Source organism: Ovis aries, chromosome 3 (assembly GCF_016772045.2).
Source record: "Ovis aries strain OAR_USU_Benz2616 breed Rambouillet chromosome 3, ARS-UI_Ramb_v3.0, whole genome shotgun sequence".
Lineage (NCBI taxonomy): Eukaryota > Metazoa > Chordata > Mammalia > Artiodactyla > Bovidae > Ovis > Ovis aries.
Window position 1 is genome coordinate 212,652,432 of NC_056056.1, and position 23,029 is coordinate 212,675,460.

General features: G+C 51.6%; 1 protein-coding gene and 1 non-coding gene across 7 annotated transcripts in view; one reads left to right on the forward strand and one right to left on the reverse strand.

Annotated features, from left to right (window-relative positions):
* Positions 1 to 23,029, reverse strand: part of TEAD4 (TEA domain transcription factor 4) — a 66,060-nt gene that overhangs the window by 42,198 nt on the left and 833 nt on the right. Inside the window, exon 1 of one of the 6 annotated variants that reach the window (XM_027967998.3) lies at positions 22,676 to 23,007. The exons of the other annotated variants lie outside the window; for them this stretch is intronic. The gene's annotated coding sequence lies outside the window, so the exon portion shown is untranslated. Of the gene's footprint in view, positions 1 to 22,675; positions 23,008 to 23,029 lie in introns of those variants that run through there. 6 annotated transcript variants of the gene reach the window in all.
* TRNAQ-CUG (transfer RNA glutamine (anticodon CUG)) lies at positions 14,445 to 14,517 on the forward strand. Its single transcript has one exon. It is a non-coding gene; the product is annotated as a tRNA-Gln (tRNA).

Genomic DNA, 23,029 nt, shown 5'->3' on the forward strand with positions numbered 1-23,029 from the left:
CTCTCATCTCCCATCAGCAGTTAGTGACCACATCCTGGCTTTCTCTCCCGGAGCCCTACCCCAAAGCTCCAGCTTCGCCAGTGCTCACCTGGACGACCAGGCCAGTCCAATCCAGACTCCATCATCTTTTCACTGCAGCTTCTACAGAACACATCTGATCATGTGACTCCTGCACTTAAACTCTTTCCCAGGCTCTTAGGTAATGAGATTTTACAAGGCCCTTCATCCGCTGATTCCAGCTCTCCAGCCATACCTTCTGTCCGTCCACACCATCCTCCCTCTTCTTTGCACCCACCCCAAGCCCCAAATGACACCCCAACATGCCAAGCTCTCCCCCTGCACAGGGGCCGAGCTGCCTGTGACCTTCCTTCCCACCCCCTACTTTTCATCCGGCCAATTCTCACCCATCCTTAAGGTCCAGCCAAAATCTTCCTTCATTTTTCATTTTTGTCACTGAAGTATCCTTGATTTACAATACTGTGTCAGTGTCAGGGGTATGGCGACAGTTGCAGGCAAACTCACTTCCCCTGGGAGGACGGTCCCAGCCCAGTCTCTGTGCTCTGGGCACCCTCAGCCCCGGCTCCCAGGTGCAACCACCAACCCCCCAACACACCACAGCCCCTCAGAGGGCAGGGCTCGTCGTCTTTCTCTACTAAATCTTCCGCACGCTGCACACACTGGGGCACAGAAGGACGAGCACATGAACAGCTATTTGGTGCGTGTTGTGGATTAATGATTTCTCTGTAGGAAGGACACAGGATTCTGTTTAGTGTCAGGAAACAAGAAAATCTCAGCAACCTCTGGGCCTGGGCACACCCAAGGGAGGGCTTGAGTATGTATGCAAATCCCTTTGGGGTTTATCCTGGAACCTGAAAAATCAAAGGATGATGCCTGGGAATCAAGAGAGTCCCAGGATCTGGCTCCTGTCCTACAAGCAGCTACGACCATGGACAAGTCCCTGTGTTTCCCTGGACCTCAGCCAGCTCACCTGTGAACTGTGCAGGCAGCTCCTCCCTGCCCCAGCAGAGCCTGTGGCTCTCGACCTGACCCCCAGTCTCCAAAGGAAAGAGAAAGTGTCAGTCACTCAGTCATGTCCAACTCTTTGCGACCCCATGGACTGTTGCCCGCCAGGCTCCTCTAGAGGTTCGTGGGATTTTCCAGGCAAGAATATTGGAGTGGTTTGCCATTTCCTTCTTCAGGGGATCTTAGCAAGCCAGGGATCGAACCTGGGTCTCCTGCATGGCAGGCAGATTCTTTTACCAAGTGAACCACCAGGGAAGTCCAGTCTCATTATCAGAAAGATTTCAATAAAAGCTGTAAGTTCCCAGTTCCTTGGAAAAGTTCTGAGTAACCAGCATCACTAGTCCCTAGGAGGGAGCCAGAGTTTGCTTTGGGTGGGGGCAGAACCAAAGGCCTCCGGGGCAGGCCCTTGGGCCAAGTCAGGGATTATTTTTGTTCCTCTGCTGGTGGCACCTGGCCCAGGCTTAACGAGGCCATCTGTCCCCTCCAGCTCCTCCTGGCAGGCCTCCGAGGGTCTCTGGGGAGCACTGGGGGAGGGGCAAGGGGACCCTTCTCCCAGATGCTGCTGGCTCACCCCACTCCACACCCTTTGAGCCACGGGCAGAGGCTGTGTGGGAGCTCTGTCACAGCCATGGCCTGAGACAGAGGGAGAGGCCAGGCAGCCGGCCTCGTGGGCCAGGAACAGCAGGCCACACAGGGCTGGGAGCAGCTCCATTTTGGTAACGGATCCCAGGTCCAGGACCTCAGGTGACCCGCTGCCCTGCTCTCCCCAGGGCAGACCCAGTGCAGGGCCTCGGCAGACCTGCCTTGTGGGGCAGCGTCCAGGCCTACCTCCCAGCTCCGGGAAGGAAGGACCTTGGGACCACAGTCCTTATTCTGCCAGGGCCACATGGGACATCAGGGAAGTTGGAGCACCCTCCTGTCATCTCCCAACTTTCTGGCCTCCAGGGCACTTGCTGTGTTTAGTGTTAACCCCAGCAGAAAACCTAGGCATAGCCAGGAGACACGATGCCTTAGATATTCACATTATTAACTAGCCAGTTTAATTATTACTGGGACTTCCCAGGTGGCTCAGTGGTAAAGAACCTGTCTGCCAAGCGGGAGACATGGGTTGGATCCCTGGATCAGGAAGATATCCTGGAGAAGGGAATGGCAACCCATTCTAGTATTCTTGCCTGGAGAATCCAATGGACAGAGGAGCCTGGTGGGCTACAGTCCATGGGGTTGCAAAGAGAGTCAGATATGACTGAGCGACTGAAGAACAACAGCCGTCCTGCCCCCAGATTGGAAGTGATGGAGACGGAAACTCAGGAAGTTCATAGGACTTGCCTGGTATCACCCAGAAAGTTAAGGAGAGAGCATTAGGACAGGGCTCCTTCCCAGTCACGAGGATAGGAGCTCTGGGATCCAGGCTAAAGTTTGCAGCCACACAGGACTCTCGGGAGGGGGTCTGACATCCTGCCCACTGATGTCTCAGCCCTCATGCTGCTGTTCCTTTCCTGGGGGCCTCTGGAAGAACCACCTCCTGCATCCCAGTGACTCCTAACTGAAAAGCTGGGAGGAGAAGAAAAAGTGGGGTTTCCTTCCAGAAATCACTCCCAATCTTCCCGATACAGGAGGCCAGGTGTAAAGATATAGGAGATGGGGGAGTTGTTCCTATTGCTGTACAGTCGCTCAGTCATGTCGGACTCTTTGCAACCCCATGGACTACAGCACGAAAGGCTTCCCTATCCATCACCAACTCCCAGAGCTTGCTCAAATTCATGTCCATTGAGTCACTTCTCCATCCAACCATCTCATCCTCTGCCGCCCTCTTCTCCTCGTGCCCTCAATCTTTCCCAGCATCAGAGTCTTTTCCAATGAGTAGATTCTTCGCATCAGGTGACCAAAGTATTGGAGCTTCAGTTTCAGCATCAGTCCTTCCAATGACTATTCAGGGTTGATTTCCTTTAGGATTGATTGAGGTTGACTACAGTAATCTGGGGTGGGGAAGCGGGTCCTGTCCGCCTCAACCCCAAACAGGGATCCTTCTTCAGGCTGAAGGACTTGTCTGCGCGACCCCGTTATCAGAGCGTTCATATGTGCTAAGTCGCTTCACTAGTGTCCAGCTCTTTGTGACCCTGTGGACTCTAGCCCTCCAGGCTGCTCTATCCGTGGCATTCCCCAGGCAAGAATACTGAAGTGGGTTGCTATGCCCTCCTGCAGGGGGTCTTCCTGACCCAGGGATCGAACCTGCGTCTCTTATGTCTTCTGCATTGGCAGGCAAGTTCTTTACCACCAGCACCACCTGGGAATTCCGGTTATCAGGCCAGGCGGGGTCAAGTCTCTGAACCCCAGGTGCTTTGCCCGACCTGACTCAGTTGTTACAGAACCCACAGAACATCACGTTGGATGGAACGCGAATGTTTTCCATCCAACAGACATCAGAGCTGGGACGAAAATGGCTCTCCCATCATTACCATGGCTACTGCCACCAGCCTAGGCTCTGGAGATTGGACCCAAGGGTACGAGGACCACAAAGTCTCACACACACCGAAGCAGGTGGAGACCTCCGGTGAGCTGGGCTGGGGCCGAGGGGTAGTCATCTCGGAGGCTTTGCTGCTCTGACCTCATTCCTGAAACTAGATCTGGAGGGAAATTCAGGACCAGTGGGCTCCAGCCTTCCTCCAGCCCCGCCCACTCTTTCCTCCAGCTCCTGGTCTCCTTACCGTCTCCAAATTCACACATATCACTTTCCAGAGGCCAGGGCTCTGTACTTAATTCTGGACACCAGTCCATCTACAAATATCTACTGAGGGTAGAGAGAGAATGGGAGAGGTCAGTAAAAGGGCACGAAACAGTTAACCTCTAAGAATAAGGTCTGAGGTCTAATGTCTCACACGGTGACTGCAGCTGCTAGCCCCAGATTGTACAACTGAAATCTGCTAAGAGAGTAGCACGTAAATCTTCTCACACACAAGAGAAAACTATGTGAGCTGAGAGATGTGTTAACTAACCAGATGGAGGGGGCCCTTTCATAGTGTACATGTACATTAAATCACCAGATGTGTGCTTGAAGTCTCTTACATTTCCAGATGTCAATTATGTCTCAAAACAGTTGAAACTGGGGCTTCCCTGGTGATTCAGATGGTAATGAACCCACTTGCAATGCAGGTGGTGTAGGTTCAATCCCTGGGGTTGGGAGGATCCCCCGGAGAAGGGAATGGCTGCTCACTCCAGTTTTCTTGCCTGGAGAATCCCGTGGACAGAGGAGCCTGGCAGGTTACAGTCCATGGGGTCAAAAAGAGTTGGACATGGCTGAGCAACTAAGGACCCACACAAAGTTGAAATTACCTACTGGATGCCAGGCTTGAGGTCCAAGATTACTAGGACATGGTCCTGCCCTCTACTTCATTCAATCTGTGGGTCCAGGGGTCCCTGTGATGTGACGGTGCAGGTACAGTCATCCTTTATTATTCATAGATTCCATGTTTGCAGACTCGCCCATTCACTAGAATTGAGCTGTGAGACCATCACCCTTGATCTAGCTGAGGTCCAGCGAGGCTGCCCTGCCTTCCAGTTTCAGCTCAGACCCCAAATAAGCATCCTTTCCTCCGTCTATTTAGTGCCACAACTTTGACACTTCTATCTTTTTTGCTGTTGATCTCACTGTTTAGAACAGCACCCAAGTGAAGCGCTGGGGGGCTGACTGGTGACCCCAAGGGCAAGAAGGTCGTGACACGCCTTACAGAGAAAATCTGTGCATTAGATAAACCCTGTCCAGGCATGAGCGATGGCGCAGCTGGCTGTGAGTTCAATGTTAATGAATCAACAATCTGTAATAAATTATGTGTCTCTGGACAGAAATACAGATAAAACAAGGTTACGAATTAAACAGATGACAAAAATGTTGCAACCAGGGACTCACAGGACCCTAACCTGTGTCTGCCCTTGGAACTCTGGCTCTGTACCTGCTAATTCATGTTCCCAGTGACTCTATGGAAGTCAGGAATGACAAGAATCCAGTGTACCTGGGAGAGTAACAAGGTAAGCCATTACAGGTAAACATCTCAGGCAGAGGGAGGATTCTAACAGGCGCCAAATCAAGGCCCTGGGAAAACCAAAGTTGGTGGCGAAAAATGTGCCCAAAGTCCCCAAGACAGCCAAAAGGTGGAGACAACCCAAATGTCCATCATGAGCTGAAGGGATAAACAGAAGGTCATCTATCCATATTATTCAGCTTTAAAAAGGAATTAAAAAAAAAAAAAAAGATGGGGGGCAGGAGGAAGGGAGATGGTGTTGCAGTCGATAGGACTTGGCACTTTGACTGCTGGGGTCCAGTTTCAATCCCTGGTCAGGGAACTAAGAGTCCACAAGCCAAACAGCATGGCCAAAAAAAAATTTTTAATAAAAAAATAATAAAAAGGAATGCAATTCTGACACATGTTACTTGAGGACATTATGCTAAGTGAAATGTCAGACACAAAATCACTAATATTCTGTGATTCCACTTACATGAAACACCTAAAACAGGCAAATCCGTGCAGACAGAAAGTAGAAGACAGGTTATGAGGGGCTGGGGGTTGGGGGAAGTTATGAGTTAAAGGGGACAGAGTTTCTGTTTGGAATGCTGAAAAAGTTCTGAAGACGGAGGCTGATGGTAACACAAGATAACGCTACTGAACTTAACAATGGTTAAAATGGTACATCTCAAGCTGTGCACATTCTACCACCCTTTTTAAAAATAAGCAATGGCCACCCACTCCAGTATTCTTGCCTGGAGAATCCTATGGACAGAGGAGCCTGGTGGGCTATAGTCCATGGGGTTGCAAAGAGTCAAACACGACTTGGTGACTAAACAACACCACCAGGAGATAGAAGGGAAAAAAGATGCAGATGGAAATGGGAGATAAAGGGTCACTCCAGAAGTCCAGGGCCCACCATACAGGAGAGAAAGGAAGCTGCCTGCTCATAACCAGAAATGAAGAGAAAAGGCACTCCCCAAGGATGGGAGAAGGAACAGGGACAGGCCAGGCAGGGCAGTCCGTTGGACAGAAGTGACCACTGTGTGACTCAGAAGGCTAGCCAGGGCTCGAAGGATGCCAGCAAAGGGCCTTTTGCAAAAAACCACACAGAACCAGAGGCCATGATACCCAAACGTCCCCACAGTCCCTTTGCACTGGGCAGTACCCCTTCCTCCCGGAACACACACAGCTCTGAAGAAGCTGAGCATGAGGCCATGTGGTCCATCGTGAAGTTCAGAGTCTCAGGACCTGGGTTAAGGTCTGCCTCTGAGCAGCTCTGCAATCACCTCCTGAAGCTCCTGCATCCTCACCTCGAAAACCAAACCAGACATCCACCCCTTGCAGAGCGGCGACAGGGACCGCATGGGATAAACAGCAAAGCCCTGGAGGGTAGCAGGGTGCCCCTCCCTCTCCTTTCAGTGGGGATGTCGACTGCATTCCACTTCTTGACAGGACAGGATGGGGAGAGGGTGGAAGGGAAGAAGGCAAAAGACGAGCAGACACAGACCTTCCAGTGTGAACACAAGCTGGAACCAAAGTCACGGAGAGCCAGGCTTGGCCAGGAGGGCTGCGCTGCGGAGCCCAGGGTCAGAGGCCTGGCTGGGCCGCACACTGGCCAAGGGATACCGACTTGGCAAGCCATGACTCTCTGGGGCTACATCCTTGCAGATATACAGCAGAGGCAGTAACGATCGTGAGGACCAGGAAAACTCCTATCTACAGGCATGGCACCTGGCTGGCTCCCAGAGGAATGATGGATGGATGACGGAGGGGGCAAGGACAGTGAGGAGCATCGCCCCTGGACAGTGGGAGGTGAGGAGCAGGAGGGGTGAGGGGCACGGAGAGAGGTAACAGGAGCAGAGGGAAGCAGGCCACAGGGAGGAGTCAGCAGGGAGGGACAGAGAGGCTCAGAGAAGAAAAGAAAGAGGGGAGATAAGATCCCTGAGCAGACACAGGCTAGAGGCCCATCCCCAGACGCCCCACCCACCCCAGGGGCAGCAGTGTCAACCAGGGCGAGGCACCAGCACGCCACCCCCTCAGCTCTGACCCTAGCCCTCCTCCCAAATGGCCAGGCTGTGGGTGTATATGGACCAAGCCCTAAGGCATCCAGGAAATGGGTGCCCAAGGCCCTCCACCCCCACCCCACCCTGGAGGCCTGCGTTGGGGCCCCCAGGGGGCCTTGATGAAGCAGCTCTGAAGTCCCTCTGATCTCAGAAGGAAAACAAACTGGTTCTGCATTCAGACCTGGGGCCATGTCCCCTCCCTGGATCTCAGAATGTCCCCACAGACAAAGAGAAAAGCTGGGGAAAGTGGAATATTGCTCATGATGAAAAAGAAACAAGCTGTCAAATCAGGAAGAACATGGAGGAAGCCTAAAGGCATATTCCCATGGGAGGCCCACCTGATGCCATCGAGAAAGGCTACGGATGCAGGACCGCGCCTACAGGACATCCAGAGAGGGCGCCACTGTGGGGACACGCGAAGCTCCACGGAGGGATGAGCGAGGGGGGCACGGGCGTTCTTGGGCACTGAAGCTAGCCCATCCGATGCTGCAATGGTGCACGTCGCTTCAGTCGTGTCTCTTTGCAACCCTATGGACTGCAGCCTGCCAGGCTCCTCCGTTCATGGGATCCTCCAGGCAAGAATACTGGAGTGGGTTGCCATGCCCTCCACCAGGGGATCTTCCCGACCCAGGGATCGGACCCGGGTCTCATGTCTCCTGCATCAGCAGGCGGGTTCTTTACCACTAGCGTCAGTCACCTGAAATTAGATATTTGTCCAAACCCACAGGGCACACAACACAGAGATCAGACCCTAATGTGGCTTTCAGTTAATAATGTAGCATCATTAAGGCTCATCAAGGTAACAAAAATGCCACAGAAGCAAGAGTTAATAAAGAAGAAACTGGGGGAGGAGGAAGGGTATTCTGTGTAATTTCTGCCTAATTTGTATGTAAACCCAAAACTGCTCAAAATAATAACAAAAGCTATTAATTTTAAAAAAAGGTAAAAAAGAATGTAGCTATGTGGAACTGAATCACTGCTGTACAGCAGAAATTAATGAAGCATTGTAAATCAACTATACTTCAATAAAATAATCTTTAAAAAAGGTAGGGACTTCCCTAGCTGTCCAGTGATTAGGACTCCACGCTCTCACTGCTGAGGGTACAAGTTCAGTCCCTGATCCGGGAACTAAGACCCCACCAGCCTTGAGGAACAGCCAAAACCAAAATTTTTTGTATCTATATACACACACGTATATATTTTATATACATATATATATATATATATATATATACACACACACACACATTTGGGGAAACTGGGCGGGTCAGGGGAATGGTGAGAGGGTTAAGCCTTGCAGCCTTGCATTTATTTCTCCTCTGGGCCCCTCTCAGGATTCTAACATAAAGCAAAAGTCTCGAAAGTACTGGAGGCGAAAGGACTGAACCAACCCACTGGTGTCCCTCTGGGTGCCTGTCTCAGAATTCAGATCTCTCAAGGGATAAAGAGCCCGGAGTCTCTGAAACTCCTCGAGTAGCGATTCCCCAGGCTGGGCTGGAGAGAGCTCCCCGAACACTTAGTCCCAGCCTGGGGGCGGGGGGTGGAGGGTACAGCCACACTCCATTGCTCCCCCTCTTCCCCTGCAGAGTGCGTGATGGTGCCCAGCAGTCAGGACCCTGGCAGTGCCCAGGCTGGGCGCCCCTGCAGCACAAGGCCCCGCCCAGGGAGGAGCAGGTGGGAGGCCTTGCCGTGGCTGGGAGAGCAACCCAGGACCTACGACATCAGCAAGCCAAGGGTAGGGGCAGAGGGAGCCCCGTCCTCAGCTCTGACCACTGTCTGGTCATCCATGGACAAGGCCTGCCCAGCAGAAGAGTGAGGACTCTGCATGTGGGCAGCACCCCAGCCCCTAGCACACAGGAGTGGGATGGGCTGGACGGAGCTTGGAGAGAGGCAGGAGGCAGCACCCACCCCACCCCAGGTCATTTTCATAGGAATGTCCTCATGTCTCAGAGCCACCCCCCGGACCAGGGTAGAAATTCCAGTGGCCAGAGCCTTCGGACTCCAGGCTGAGGTCACACAACCCAGGACCCACCCTAACCCAGAAACTCACCCTGTGATTCCCTCCTGCGCCAGCCAGACACCCACCAGGCCCTTGCTCCTGCAGGCCAGCAAAGGCCCCACCTCCATACCAGGATGCACGGTCATCTTGTTAGGAAACGAGGCCATGTACTCAGCTGATACCCAGGCTTCAAATAAGCATTTGTTGTTCTTGATGGGGTGCCCCAGCCTGGCCCAGTGGCCACAGGGAAGTCTAGCGTGGCCGGCCAGCGCTGGCACCTAGAGAGATGCCACCGGGGTCTCCTGATCTGAGACAGATGCTGTGCAGGGCAGGACCTCACAGAAGACCAGGTTCATTTCTCACCTTATCAGGAGTCTTTAGGGGACTCCCAACCCCCACCTCACAGGGTCCCTCCTTTGCCCCTGAAGAAAAGTCAAGGTTCAGGACACCAAATTCGAGCACCACACCCACTATCTTTTTTTTCGCACTTTATTTTTCTATTTTTATTTTATAATATCTTAGAAAAGTTTAAGTTGTTTGTTGTTCAGTCACTAAGTCGTGTCTGGTTCTTTGCAATCCCATGGACTGCAGCACGACAGGCTTCCATGTCCTTCAACATCTCCCAGAGTTTGCTCAAACGCATGTCCATTGAGTCGGTGATGCCATCCAACCATCTCATCCTCTGCCCCCTTCTCCTCCTGCCCTCAATTTTTCCCGGCATCAGGGTCTTTTCTAATGAGCCGGCTCTTCACATCAAGTGGCCGAAGTATTGGAGCTTCAGTTTCATCATCAGTCCTTCCAATGAATATTCAGGGTTGATTTCCTTTAGGATTGACTGGTTTGATCTCCTTGCAGTCTAAGGGACTCGCAAGAGTCTTGAGTTTATAACAGCATATAGATGTATCATTATACATGTATATGGGCTTCCCTAGTGGTTCAGAGGGGAAAGAATCTGCCTGCCAATGCAGGAGACAAGGGTTCCATCCCTGGGTTGGGAAGATCCCCTGGAGAAGAGCATGGCAACCCACTCCAGTATTCTTGCCTGGAAAATCCCATGGACAGAGGAGCCCGGTGGGCCACAGTCCATGGTGTTGCAAAGAGCCGAACACGACTGAGCTACTGAGCTACTAAGCACAGCACACAGCACAGCATACATGTACATATGTATGAATATGTAATAAACTGGATAGAGGAAATAAAATATTCACTTTATTTTAGGCTGGAAGATCTTTGTAGAGTTACACTGGAAGATCATTTAGTCCTTTTCCAGTTATACCCCATTGTGATTTCTTACTTTTCTGATTATTTAAGAACATTTTCTGACATTTAAGAACATTGTTTAGGAGCTTCCCTGGTGGCTCAGCTGGTAAAGAATCAGCTTGCAATGTGGGAGAGACCTGGGTTCGATCCCTAGGTTGGAAGATCCCTTGGAGTAGGGTATGGCAGCCCACTCCAGTATTCTTGCCTGGAGAATCCCCATGGACAAGGAGCCTGGTGGGCTACAGTCCCTGGGGTCACAAAGAGTCAGACATGACTGATCGACTAAGCACACAAGAACACTGTTTACAATAAGACGTCAGGTTGTTACAAACACATTGGGATGCAATATCTAAGGTAATAATTATCTTAACAAAATGACATGTAGTGAGTACTAGAGACTACGGACAGAAATAGCCCTGGAAACTCCATGGATGAGAATGAGATGACAAGGGCTTCCCTGGTGGTCCAGTGGCTAAGACCCTGTGAGTCCAATGCAGGGGGCCTGGGTTCAATCCCTGGTCAGGGAACTAGATCCCATATACCCTAACTAAAGATCCCATATGCTGTGGAACAACTAAGCCCGTGAGCCACAACTATTAAGCCTGTGCTTAGAGTCCCTGTTCAGTGACAAGGGAAGCCACTGCAATGAGAAGTTCACACACAGCAAGTGGAGAGCAGCCCCCGCTCGCCAAAACTAGAGAAGGCCTGTGCCGGAAGGAAGACCCAGAGCGGCCATAAATAAATAAATACATAAAAATTTTTAAAAGGTTGAAAATAATAAGCTTATAAATAATAAAAGAAAAAAGAATGAGATGATAAAACAGTATTATTCCTGATAAAGTTAATCACCATGTTCTCAAATAACAGGGTTTTTTGTTTTTGCTTTCTTACACATATCTCTTTTTTTATTGGAGTATAAGTGGTTCAGTAGTAAAGAATCTGCCCAGGATCAATCCCTAGGTCAGGAAGATCCCTTGGAGAAGGAAATGGCAACCCACTCCAGTATCTGCCTGGAAAATCCCAGGGACAGAGGAGCCTGGCGGGCTAGTCTGTGGGGTCGCAAAGAGTCAGACACGACTGGGTGACTCAGCACACATAGTTGCTTTACAACTCAGCGTCAGTTTCTGCCGTACAGCGAAGAGAATCAACCCACCATCTTCTTTCGGAAATTTCCTCCTTAACCGAGTTTTCCAAAAATCTATATAAATCAGACATCTGAGAAGCGACTTGTAACCAGAATATTAAAGACAAAACAATCGAAAGAAAGAAAAAAATAGGCAAAAGATGTGGACAGACATTTCCCCAAGGAAACTGTATGAATGGCAAGTAACTAACCTGAAAGGCCAACAAGGAAATGCAAATTAAAACCGTGGCCTCGATGAGATTCTACTACACACCCTGGGGGATGGCGCAAACAAGCCAGAGGGAAACAGAGCACCACCACGAGCGACAACAGATACTGCGAGGGAGCACCGCCACTCCGCTGGGAGGAATGCAAGACACGACACGTGGAAAAACAGTCTGGCAGCTTCTTTTTTGAGATGTTTCTTTGATGCGGATCTCTCTCTTTTTTTTTCTTAAGTCTTTATTGAATTTGTTGACAATATTGCTTCTGTTTTATGTTGTTTTTGGCCACGAGGCACGTAGCATCTTGGCTCCTCGACCAGGGACTGGAACCATCCTCCTTACAGTGGAAGCATAAAGTCTTAACCACTGGACCACCAGGGAGGCCCCTTGGCAGTTTCTTACACCATTAAACATACATGCACGGTGTGACCCAGCAGTCCCACTCTAGGTATTTATCCAAGAGAAACGGAGGCCTGTGTTCACAAAAAAACCAACACGTCAGTGACGATAGCAGCTTACACAATCAACAAAGGCTGGAAACACCCCAAGTCTTTCAACCAGTCAGTGGCCAAGCACACTGTGGGATGTTGTATAATGAGATCCTTACAACTCAGCGTCTTCTGACCCACACGCCACCTAGTGAAGGCCACAGAGCCCAAAGCTCCAGGCGATGTGATTCCACAGGAGGACAGGACCACAGGAGTGAGAGGAGATCAGAGAGGGCAGAGTGGGTGAGGGGCGACAGGGCTGCAGTATCAGGCAGTTGTCTGGGGAGATGGACAGTCATGGACCCTGATTATGGTGGCCACCACCCAACTCTGTACATCTGTCAAAGTCCATCGGACTGAGACTTCCCTAGTGGTCCAGTGGCTAAGACTCAGCACTCCCAATGCAGGGGACCCCCGTTCAATCGCTGGTCAGGGAACTGGATCCCATGTTCTGCAGGCCGGATGGAAGACTGAAGATCCCACATGGCACAATTAAGGTCCAGTAGAGCCAATTAAGGAGAAGGCAATGGCACCCCACTCCAGTACTCTTGCCTGGAAAATCCCATGGACGAAGGAGCCTGGTAGGCTGCAGTCCATGGGGTCGTGATGAGTCAGACATGACTGAGCGACTTCACTTTCACTTTTCACTTTCATGCATTGGAGAAGGAAACAGCAACCCACTCCAGTGTTCTTGCCTGGAGACTCCCAGGGACGGGGGAGCCTGGTGGGCTGCCGTCTCTGGGGTCGCACAGAGTCGGACACGAATGAAGCGACTTAGCAGCAGCAGCAGCAGAGCCAAATAAATTCAAAAAGAAAGAGAAAAAGCCCACAGGACCGACACATCACAAGGAGTAAACTCTACTGCAAGTTGACAAGTAAACTTTTAACAGGTCCTCCTTATTCTGCCCAGAGGCCCCCAAATCAACCTCGTCATAAAGCCTAGTGATCTCCCCCCACTTCCCCTCCCCATTGTCTCATGACCACAGACCCGCAATCACTACTACTTCTGTCTTCTCGCGGACGCTTCTCCCACTCGCTTCCTCCTCCCTCTCTCCTTCTCTCTGTCCCTCTTACACACACCCGCACACACAGCTGTCAAATACCCATCCTTCAAAGTCAGCCCGAGTACCTCCTCCTCCATGAAGCCTTCCCTGGCTGCTCCCTCTCCAAGTGGGAATGAATCCTCTTCCCTGGGCACCCCCTCAGCACCGATCAGTGCTTCTCCGTCGCCCTCCTTGGCGCACCCCCACAGGCTCTCAGTGTTTGCCACTCAGGGTGTCTCCCCTGCCTGATGGGACACTCCTCGAGCACAGACACCAGGCCCTCCCTTCCAGGTGCCCCCCACCACACCTGGCCCAGCGCCCGGCACACAGTGGGTGCTCTGCAACCACTGTGGCTTGGCCAAGGGCAGGTGCAACCAGGGGGTTGGGGGTTGATGCCAAGACAGAGAGCTGGCACTGCTGGCGCTGGCGGAGCTCCAAGGTGGGTATCGGAAGCTACTGATCATGTCTCCCTTCTTCTCCTGCACAAGCAGCAAGACTACCAAGAGCTGGAGGCAGCCCCGCCTCCCATCCCAACTCAAGGTCCTGCCATTTACAGTGGAGCATCTGGCCACACAGCAGAGCTCCGAGCCCCAAGCAGACAGACACCCAGGACACACCTCTTGAGGTCTGGACCCTGCCCTGTCCTGTCCTGTCCTGTCGTTGGGGTGCTGACATTTCTCTCCCATGAGGCGGCCCTCTGCAGCAACGGTGGATCAGCCCATCTGATCTGAACCCATTTCACTCTGTAGAAGTAGGGGGCCACCCAGGGAGCACAGGGTCGCCCTACAACAGGGCTTTCCCGAGTTCATCACCACCTGCCCCTCTAGCCTGTCCAGGGGTTAAGGACCAGTTACAGGTCATTTATTTGATAAGCACTTTATAGAAAGTTTCTGGAGAAGGAAAGGGCAGCCCACTGCAGTATTCTTGCCTGGAAAATTCCATGGACAGAGGAGCCTGGCAGGCTACACAGTCCATGGGGTTGCAAAGAGAAGGACATAAAAAAGAAATGAAAAAGCAAAAAAATAAATAATAAAAAACAAAACAAAGAGAAGGACACGACTGAGCAACTTTCACTTTCACTTTTATACAAAGTTTAATACGTGCCAGGCCAAAAAAAACCAAGCGCTTTACAAACATTGCCTAATTTAATCTTCACATCAACCATATGGGCTTGGCACTGTTAGTATTATTGACCCCATTTATAAGAGGGGTAAGAGACTTCCCTGGTGGTCCAGTGGTTAGGACTCTGTGCTTCTGCTGCACAGGGCACAGGTTCAATCCCTGGTCAGGGAGCAAAGATCCTGCACACTGCTAGGCCAGGCCAAAAACAAACAAACAAAAAATGTGGAAAACAAGACACACTGAAGTCTGAAAACTTGCCCCAGGCCACATAGCTGATAAGAAGCAGAAAGAGCAGGCCAGCTGTGAACCTACACGGTCCGAAAGAGTGGCCAGTCACATGTGGCTGCCGGGCACTTGAAAAGTGGCTGGGCGACAGAGACGAGCCGATGAGTATAAAACACAGGCTGGATCGCCAACCCTTTATATGAGAAGCAACGTAAACAATCTCATTATATTGTTTTACTATTGATTACACAGTAAGCGGTAATATTTCAGACACAGTAGCTTAATAATATGTTATTAACACTCATTTGGTCAGTTTCTTTTTGCTTCTTTAATGTGGCTCCCAGAAAACATACAATTTCACATTCCCATCAGATGGCACAGCTCTGCAGTCTGCTCACGGCCGCTACCCCCAGCCAGAGCATCTTCCCCGGCCCCAGCCTCGGGGGCAGCCTGCCCCTGACAGCTGTCCACTCAGCTTTCACAGGGTGATGGGGGGCCATGCAGTCCCACCACAGCCTCTCCTCCGGCATTACCTCCCTCTAGCAGGATGGATTTTCCAGAAAGTCCAAATGGGAAATACGCCCCCACCCTACTGGTGGAGAAACAGGCCAGGACCACAAAGTGGAGGCGAGATCCCAGAGGTCACTAATGCTATCTCCCAGCCAGAGCGGAGACCTCCTGTGAAGTATCCCGAACACATTCTTCACAGAAATAGAAACTGGATGTGGGTCCGCCTGGTCCTCCCTCCTCAAATGGACCGCAGATCAGATGGAGGGGTCTGCTGCTCCCAAAAAGAGGGCTGCCTCCTGGGAGAGAAGTGCCAGCAGCCACCCTTGCTCCATCCTGGCCGAGACAACCACAGCTCAGTGCTCCCTAGGTCTGGTGTGTCCACCCTCCAAAACCAGAAGAGGCTCCCAGTGTGGCCAGAGCACCGCAGTGGCCTCAGCCCTCCTGTCGCAGGCCCCTCCCACACCACTGTCTCCGCAGCAGAGAGCCAGATGGACCTGGGCACATGCCCCAATCCCACATTAATCTCCATGTAACTTCCTCCTCCTCTGTAGCCTAAGTTATCTAAGTCACTTCAGTCGTGTCCGACGCTGCGACCTCCTGGACTGTAGCCTGCCAGGCCCCTCTGTCCATGGGATTCTCCAGGCAAGAACACCGGGGTGGGTTGCCATTCTCTTCTCCAGGGGATCTTCCTGACCCAGGGATCAAACTCGCATCTCCTGCATTAGCAAGCGGGTTCTTTACTACTGAGTCACCTGGGAATCCTCCTTTGTAAAGTAGAGGCTAAAAAAACAACACAAAGCCTATGTCACAGAGCTGCTACAAAGATTAAATGAGAGATTTCAAGAGAGATGCTTAGAATACTGCCTGGCATCCAGTAGGCATTTAATAAATGCTCATTTCCCTTCCCCTTCCTTCATCAACCAAAAACCTCAAGATTTTTCTCCTCACAAGGATTGACAGTAAGTTCCTATTCTATATAATTGATGTTCTGAAGTTAAACACACTATTTTACAAGTCAACTTTTTAGATTTCATCTTCAGATAGGCAAACACACTAGATGTCAAGCAATTTTGAACTGGTTAAATATTGAAGACAGTTTTTAAAAGTCCAGCAGGGCACAGTTAAATAAATTGTCATAGGGTACAATACTGTTTGGGGCTTCCCAGATGGTCCTAGTAGTAAAGAACCCACCTGCCGACATAGGAGACTCAGGTTCGATCCCTGGGTTGGGAAGACTCCCTGAAGAAGGGAATGGCTACCCACTCCAGGATTCTTGCCTGGAGAATCCCAGGGACAGAGGAGCCTGGTGGGCTACAGTTCAGAGGGTTGCAAAGAGTTGGACACAACTTAGCGACTGAGCACATAGTGTTCAGTAGCTTAAAATAAAAAAAAAAAAATAGAGTATAATTGCAATTATGCTAAAATATACAGATTTGCATGAACACAAATTTGGAGGGACATATACCAAAATACCAACGGCACTCATCCTTAAGTTGTGGTCCTAGGTATTATTTTATTTTCCCCTTTATGTATTTATTTTCCTGGCGTTCAATAATGAGCATGTATTTATTTTAACTGAAAAAAAAATTTTTTTTAAATTTCTGAGTTCTGCTTAACCTCAGCCTCCTAGCCAATTGAGATGGTTCTGAATCCTGGTTCTGTCATCCTATGTGCTTGTTATCCTGAACACCCACAGAACTGATAAGAGGACAAAGCCAAAAAAAAAAAGAGAGAGAGAGAGAGCCCTGTGACACATCACTACAGACCTCGCCCCAGGGCGACACGAGGTCGTACCAGGACACAGGGTGCTCTTTCAGGCAGCTCCAAATCCCTCTTACCGCTCTTATCAGCCAGAACACGCTCAATTCTCTTGAACCCAAGAAAATCCTACACCCAAATTAGATTTTTTTCCCATGACTTGGTGAGTGAACACACACTGGCTGCTAGCTTCCTCAAATTCATTTCTGAAGCACCCCCCAGACCGAATGTTCAAACATCTGAGCTGGAATTTGGTAAAGGATCCATAAGAAGTATATCAACTAGTCTTGCCCTCTGTGTGTGTGTTAGTCGCTCAGTCGTGTCCAATTCTTTGCCACCCTATGGACTGTAGCCCGCCAGGCTCCTCTGTCCATTGGATTCTCCAGGCAATAATACTGGAGTGGGTTGCCACTTCCTCCTCCGGGGATCTTTCCAACCCAAGGATAGAACCTGTGTCCCCTGCATTGGCAGGCAGATTCTTTACCGTCAGAGCTACCTGGGAAGCCTTGCCCCCTAGAAGGGTTGAACCAGGACAATGTGGGTTGCTCTGCCATGCTCACCTCCTCCCACTGGTCAGGGCTCCTCCCAGGGCCCAGAAGCTTCTTTCTGGTTCCCAGAACCCGATCTGTGAGCACTGGCCACCTGAACTGAGGAAAAGCAAGTAGTCTGACTCACTTCTCCTGAAGCCACCTTAGCTCTCTCCCAGGTCGGCTCTGCTCTTACAAAGATGAAGGCTAGATAAGGGTGCTTCAATCCCAGAACATCCTGCCACCTGCTCTGGGTAGGATCTCCCTCTGCCTGTCCTGGTCCTAATAATCCCTCTCTGTCGCCCAGCTGACCCAGACCAGTTGCCTCCCCACCCAGACCTCTGCCCACTGCCCAGTCAACGATTACTCGAGGCTCAACGCCAAGATGGCCGTCAGCCAGGAAGGAACAAGACTGGTCTTTTATCCCAGCCAGGCCCATTCACACAGACATCCCATCCAGGGAGCTGGCAGGAAGGGAGGACCGTGGTTCTGGTGGGAGTGAGCACGGCTGGCGGACCCCAGGGACACCTCTGCTGAGAAGACACTGAGCAGGAGGTTCAGCCAGAGTGGGCTTCAGCGGCCCAGGTCTCTGAGTCAACAGCCCCTGCAGAGAAGACGCCCACCCTGTGTGTCAGCGGCCTGGCCTCAGTGCCCTCTGCCCTGCCCCCAATGCCCTGCCTTTCCTCCAGGCCGGATGTGATTCCCCTCCCCCACGACAGTCACCCAGCCTCAGCACAGCTCCATTTCCTGCCCCTGGTGACTCCTCTGAAGTCCATTGTTCCAATGAAGTTTGGGTCAAAGGAAGCCGAGTCCCACCCATGGGGGCCCGCCCACCCTCAGCAGGACGCACAGCAGGGAGCCAGTCCCATCCCCCTGATGGGCAAAAGGCCAGAAGGTGTGGGCACCCTGGGGAGAAGGGGACTGCAGTTCCAGTGGAAATCTTCCCAAAGGGCCAGTCGCAACAGCTGAGGCTTGGGGACCACACCTGGCAGGAGCTGGCTGTTGTTCAGTCACCAAGTTGTGTCCGACTCTTTGTGACCCCAGGGACTGCAGCATGCCAGGATTCCCTGTCCTTCACCAGCTCTCGAACTCATGTCCGTTAAGTCGGTGATGCTAACTAACCCCCTTCATGGATCACAGCCTTGTCGTGGTGACTTGCCCCGAGAACCCCATGGACATGAATAGTATGAGAGGAAGTGCGCTAGAATCTCCTTGCTGTCCACATGGCAAAACCAGAAACGTAGGAAGAACTGTCATTTCAGGAAAGGTCAAGGCAAAGCTGGAATGAGATCCTAGAGCTGGAGGCTGTGCCAGCGACACAGCGCTGCCCCCACGTCCACCTGGGCCCTGAGCTGGTCACACCGCCGGGAGGGGGGGCCGACAGCAGCTGTTCAGCTACAATTTCAGAGCCTGAAAGGGAGCTGTGGTCTCAGCCCCTGCCAGCAACAGGTCACAGGGGGCAAAGGCACGCAGGCCACCCGGGCCCAACCTCGGCGGCAGGAAGGCCATCATGTCCTCCACTGCCACGCTCTGTGACAGTCACCCGTACAAGGCCGGGACGGAAGTCCAAGCTGGCTGTGCTCCGCATCCCAAGATACCTGGAAGGACAGGGACGCTTCTCACCTGGCTAAGTGACCTGCAGACCCAGGAAGAGAAAGGCGGGAGCATTTTAAAGATCTCTTGTGTGAACTCCCTGGCAGTCCAGTGGTTAAGATCCCGAGCTTCCACTGCAGGGAACACGGGTTCGATCCCTGGTCAAGGAACTAAGATCCCACATGACACCATTGCGGCAAAATAGGAAAAAAAAAAAAAAAAGACCTCTTGAAGTCCCTACCCACTTCCAGAGGTCATTCTCAGGTTCCACAGTTCCTAAGGGAGTATTTCTGCCCAAACAAGCTTATCTGAGCCACAAGATGGAAGACATCCCCAGGCGGAATACTTCAGACTCCACACCTGTTAGACCGAGGTGGCCAGTGGTCTGGGCATTTCCACCCACAGAGCAGGAGAGAGAAGGCATCAGAATGGACCACAGTGGACCTCCATTCCTAGCTCTGCCACTCACCAGCCATGAGACCTTAAGCAAGTTATGGTCCCACCAGGGCCTCAGTTTCTCATCTTTATATTTATTGTTTTTAAAAATGTTATTGAAGTATAGTTGATTTACAACACTGTACTAATTTCAGGTGCATAGCAAAATGATTCAAATATATATATCAAATAAATATATATATGTTTTAGATTGTTTTCCATTATAATTTATTACAAGATACTGAGTAGAGTTCCCTTTCTACAGTAGGTACTTATCTATTTTATACAAAGTAGTGTGTATCTGCTAATCTCAAACTCCTAATTTATCCCTCCCCCACTCATTTCCCCTTTGGAGACCATAAGTTTGCTTTCTATGTCTGTGAGTCTATTTCTGCTTTGTAAATAAGTTTTTTTCTACCATTTTCTTTTAGATTCCATGTGTAAGTGGTATCACATAGTATTTGTCTTTGTCTGACTTACTTCACTCAGTATAAAAATGTCTAGGTTCATCCACGTGCTGCAAAGAGCATTATTTCATACTTAATACTTTTTATGACTAAGTAATATTCCCTTGTGTATCTATATCACATCTTCTTTATCCATTGATCCATCGATGGACATTTAAGTGCCTTCCGTGTCTTGGCTACTGTAAATAGTGCTGCTATGAACATAGGGGTACATGTATCTTTTCCGATTATAGTTTTCTCCGATACATGCCCAGGAGTGAGATAGCTAGATCATATACTAACTCTATTTTTAGGGGTTTTTTTTAAGGAATCTCTATTCTCTTCTCCATAGTGAGTGCTTCCCATCTTTAATACGAGGGGGGTTCGGTGCTGACATTAGAGTTCTTTAAAGTTTAGCAAGTTCACCCTGGGTCAAGGCAAAACCAGAATCTGAACATGGAGAGCCTGTGCTGTTCAGTGACGAAGCCCAAACCCCACCTCCACCTGGGCTGCTGGCTACCCTGGTTCCTAAACCCGAGATAGGAAACCTGCAGGGTTCAGCGTACAGTAAACACTCGATCCGTTTTGCTAAATAATCATGAATGACAGGGCAGGGTTTAGCAAAGGTGTTCAGGAAATTTCCTGGATAAAGGGGTTCTGTGGTGAAATAGGGTTAGGAAACACTGGCTGTTCCTGCACGCTGCAAGTCGCTCTGCCAACAATGAATTTTCACCACGAAAACTTCTTGGATAGATGTTAATTACCCCTCCCCCATTACTCATCAGGACACTGAGCCCGAAGCCTTAAAGGTAGTAACTGTCAGGATTTATACCCTGCTATGTCTGCCCCCAAACCTGAGTCCTTTCTACTACATCTATAGACCAGACACCCTCAAAGCCCCACCCATACACCTGGCCTGAGCAGGTGAAGGAGGAGGTGGCTCCCAGCAGAATATCTGTGTCCTCAGGGTGGACGGAGGACCAGTGGGAGTCCCCACCCCTCAGGGCATCTCGGCCCTTCCTTGCAAGAAGCCCTGAAGGTTATGCCCACAGCATCTTGTCATGGGATGAAGAGATAACGCAAGGATCAGTCTGCGGCCCCCAGCCTCCTCGAATGTTGTCAGTCTCAAACTTCTGCCCATCTCCTGGGCACAGGGGCTCTCGCCCCATCCAGTTCCACCTTCTGAAATGTTTCCAGTGGTAAAACTCCAAAGGGAGAGAAAACAGAAGGCATAGCAGAAAGGAAGAGATGAGGAAACAGCTATCCAGAAGGGCCTCCCCACAGGTCAACCCAGTGAATCAGAGGCAGCCTTCCCCACTAGGAGGGCAGGAAAACATTCTCACTACATGGTGGTCCAGTCAGTCAACAAGAATGAGGGTCCTTCCATTTGACCCCCAGGCGGCTCCAAGGAGAGCTGGACCAGTAGTTCAATTTACCCCTGTCCTTGGAGCCAACTTTAAAAGCACTGTCTAGACAAATACTATATGATATCACTCACATGTGGAACCTAAAAAATACAACAAACTAGTGAATATAACATAGGACTCACACATATAGAGAGTCAACGATTGGTTTCCAGTGGGGGAGTTGGGGGTGGAAGGAGCAAGCTAGGGGTGGGGGAAGGGCAGGTACAAACTATTGAGTGTCAGACAGGTACAAACTCAAGGATGTATTGTACAACACGGGGAGTATAGCCAGTATTGTTGTAACTGCAAATGGAAAGTACCTTTTACAAATTGTATTTTTTTTAATCAAAAAATAAAAGCACTGCCTACACAAATCTCAAGATGCAAAATGAGCTCTTTCTGGGGGGAGGGTGTCCAACCCCTCCCACAAACATGCCCAAGTCTCACTATCAACAACCCACCCCTTCATGGAAAGGCAAGAATCTCAGCTTCCCTAAACTTGCTACCAACGTGTTCCCTAAACTCTTCCAGGCAAGAACAAAACCGACCTCCCCAGAAAGACAGCTGCCTGCGAGAGGCAGGTGTGCACAGCTTCCCTGCAGCTTCGCGGGTCCAGGGCGAATGAAGCCCGGGGACCACACAGCCCCACAACCACCGCCAGCTCCTTGGGCACAGACACCACCAGAGACTCGCTGTCCTGCCCCCGCTCCTGCAGGGAGGGAGGACTGTCCCGCCCAGGAACATCCTCACAGGGGAAACACACACTGAGAGACGTGGCATCTCGCTAGTCCTCCAAGACGCTCAGCTTACAGACAAACAGCGCTTTTCTAGGGTGGAAAGGCGCTCCCGTTCAACACAAACATGCCTCCTGAAAGGTAGGTGATCTCATCGGTGAGCAGGTATCACCCTCAGACACCCGGAGCTAAGGAGGCGGCACAGTCACACGCCACGTGAAATCATCACTGACCTGCCAGGTCTGGCCCCGAACCCCCTCTCCCCTCGACACACAAGCGCACAGAGGCGCGAGTCCCGGGTCTGCTCGCCCTCCGGGGAAACGTTCGCTTCGGGCTGTGGAGCTCTGCTCTTCAGACTCACTGGCCTCCAGCACGGAGCGCACCACGCTTCTCAAGCCCTGGGAAATGGGGACCTTTGGCGGAGGTCCTCTCCGCTCTCGCAACGCCTCGGCTTGAAATCGCCAGGACACCCTTTCCAAGCCCGAGAGGCGCCCAGCAGAAGAGAGGCGCGGGCGCTGGGTCTCTTTTCGGCCGCCGGCGACCTGGGCTCGGCCTCCGATCTTTTCGGCTCCGCGCGCTCCCCTTCCTTCTGGCCCTCGCGCCCACCCCAGCCTCGCGGTTCGCGCGACTCCACGTGCCCGGCTCGCCCCCAAGTCCGATCCCGGGTGAGAGCTCCTCCCGCGCCGCCGTCTTACCGGTCCCAGGGTGCGGGGAGGTGGGCGGGTACGCGGAGCCAGCCCCGCGGAGTCCGCCGCGGCGCCGCTCTTCCAGCCGCGGCTCCGCTGAGGTCCGGCGAGGCGGGCGAGGGCGCTGCAGAGACAACGCGGGGTCGGCGAGCGGAGACCCGGGCTCCGGCCCCGGGCCGACCGGCTGAGCCGGGATGAAGGCGGATCGCGGGACGGAGCCGACTCCGCGCGGGCCCAAACCCAGCTCGCCCCGCCCGGCGCGCGGTACTCGGTGCGCGGTGTCCGGTGCGCGGTGTCCAGCGCGCGGCGGCCGGTGCGCGGAGCGGGGCGGAGCAGAGGGCGGAGTTTTCCCAGAAGGGGACT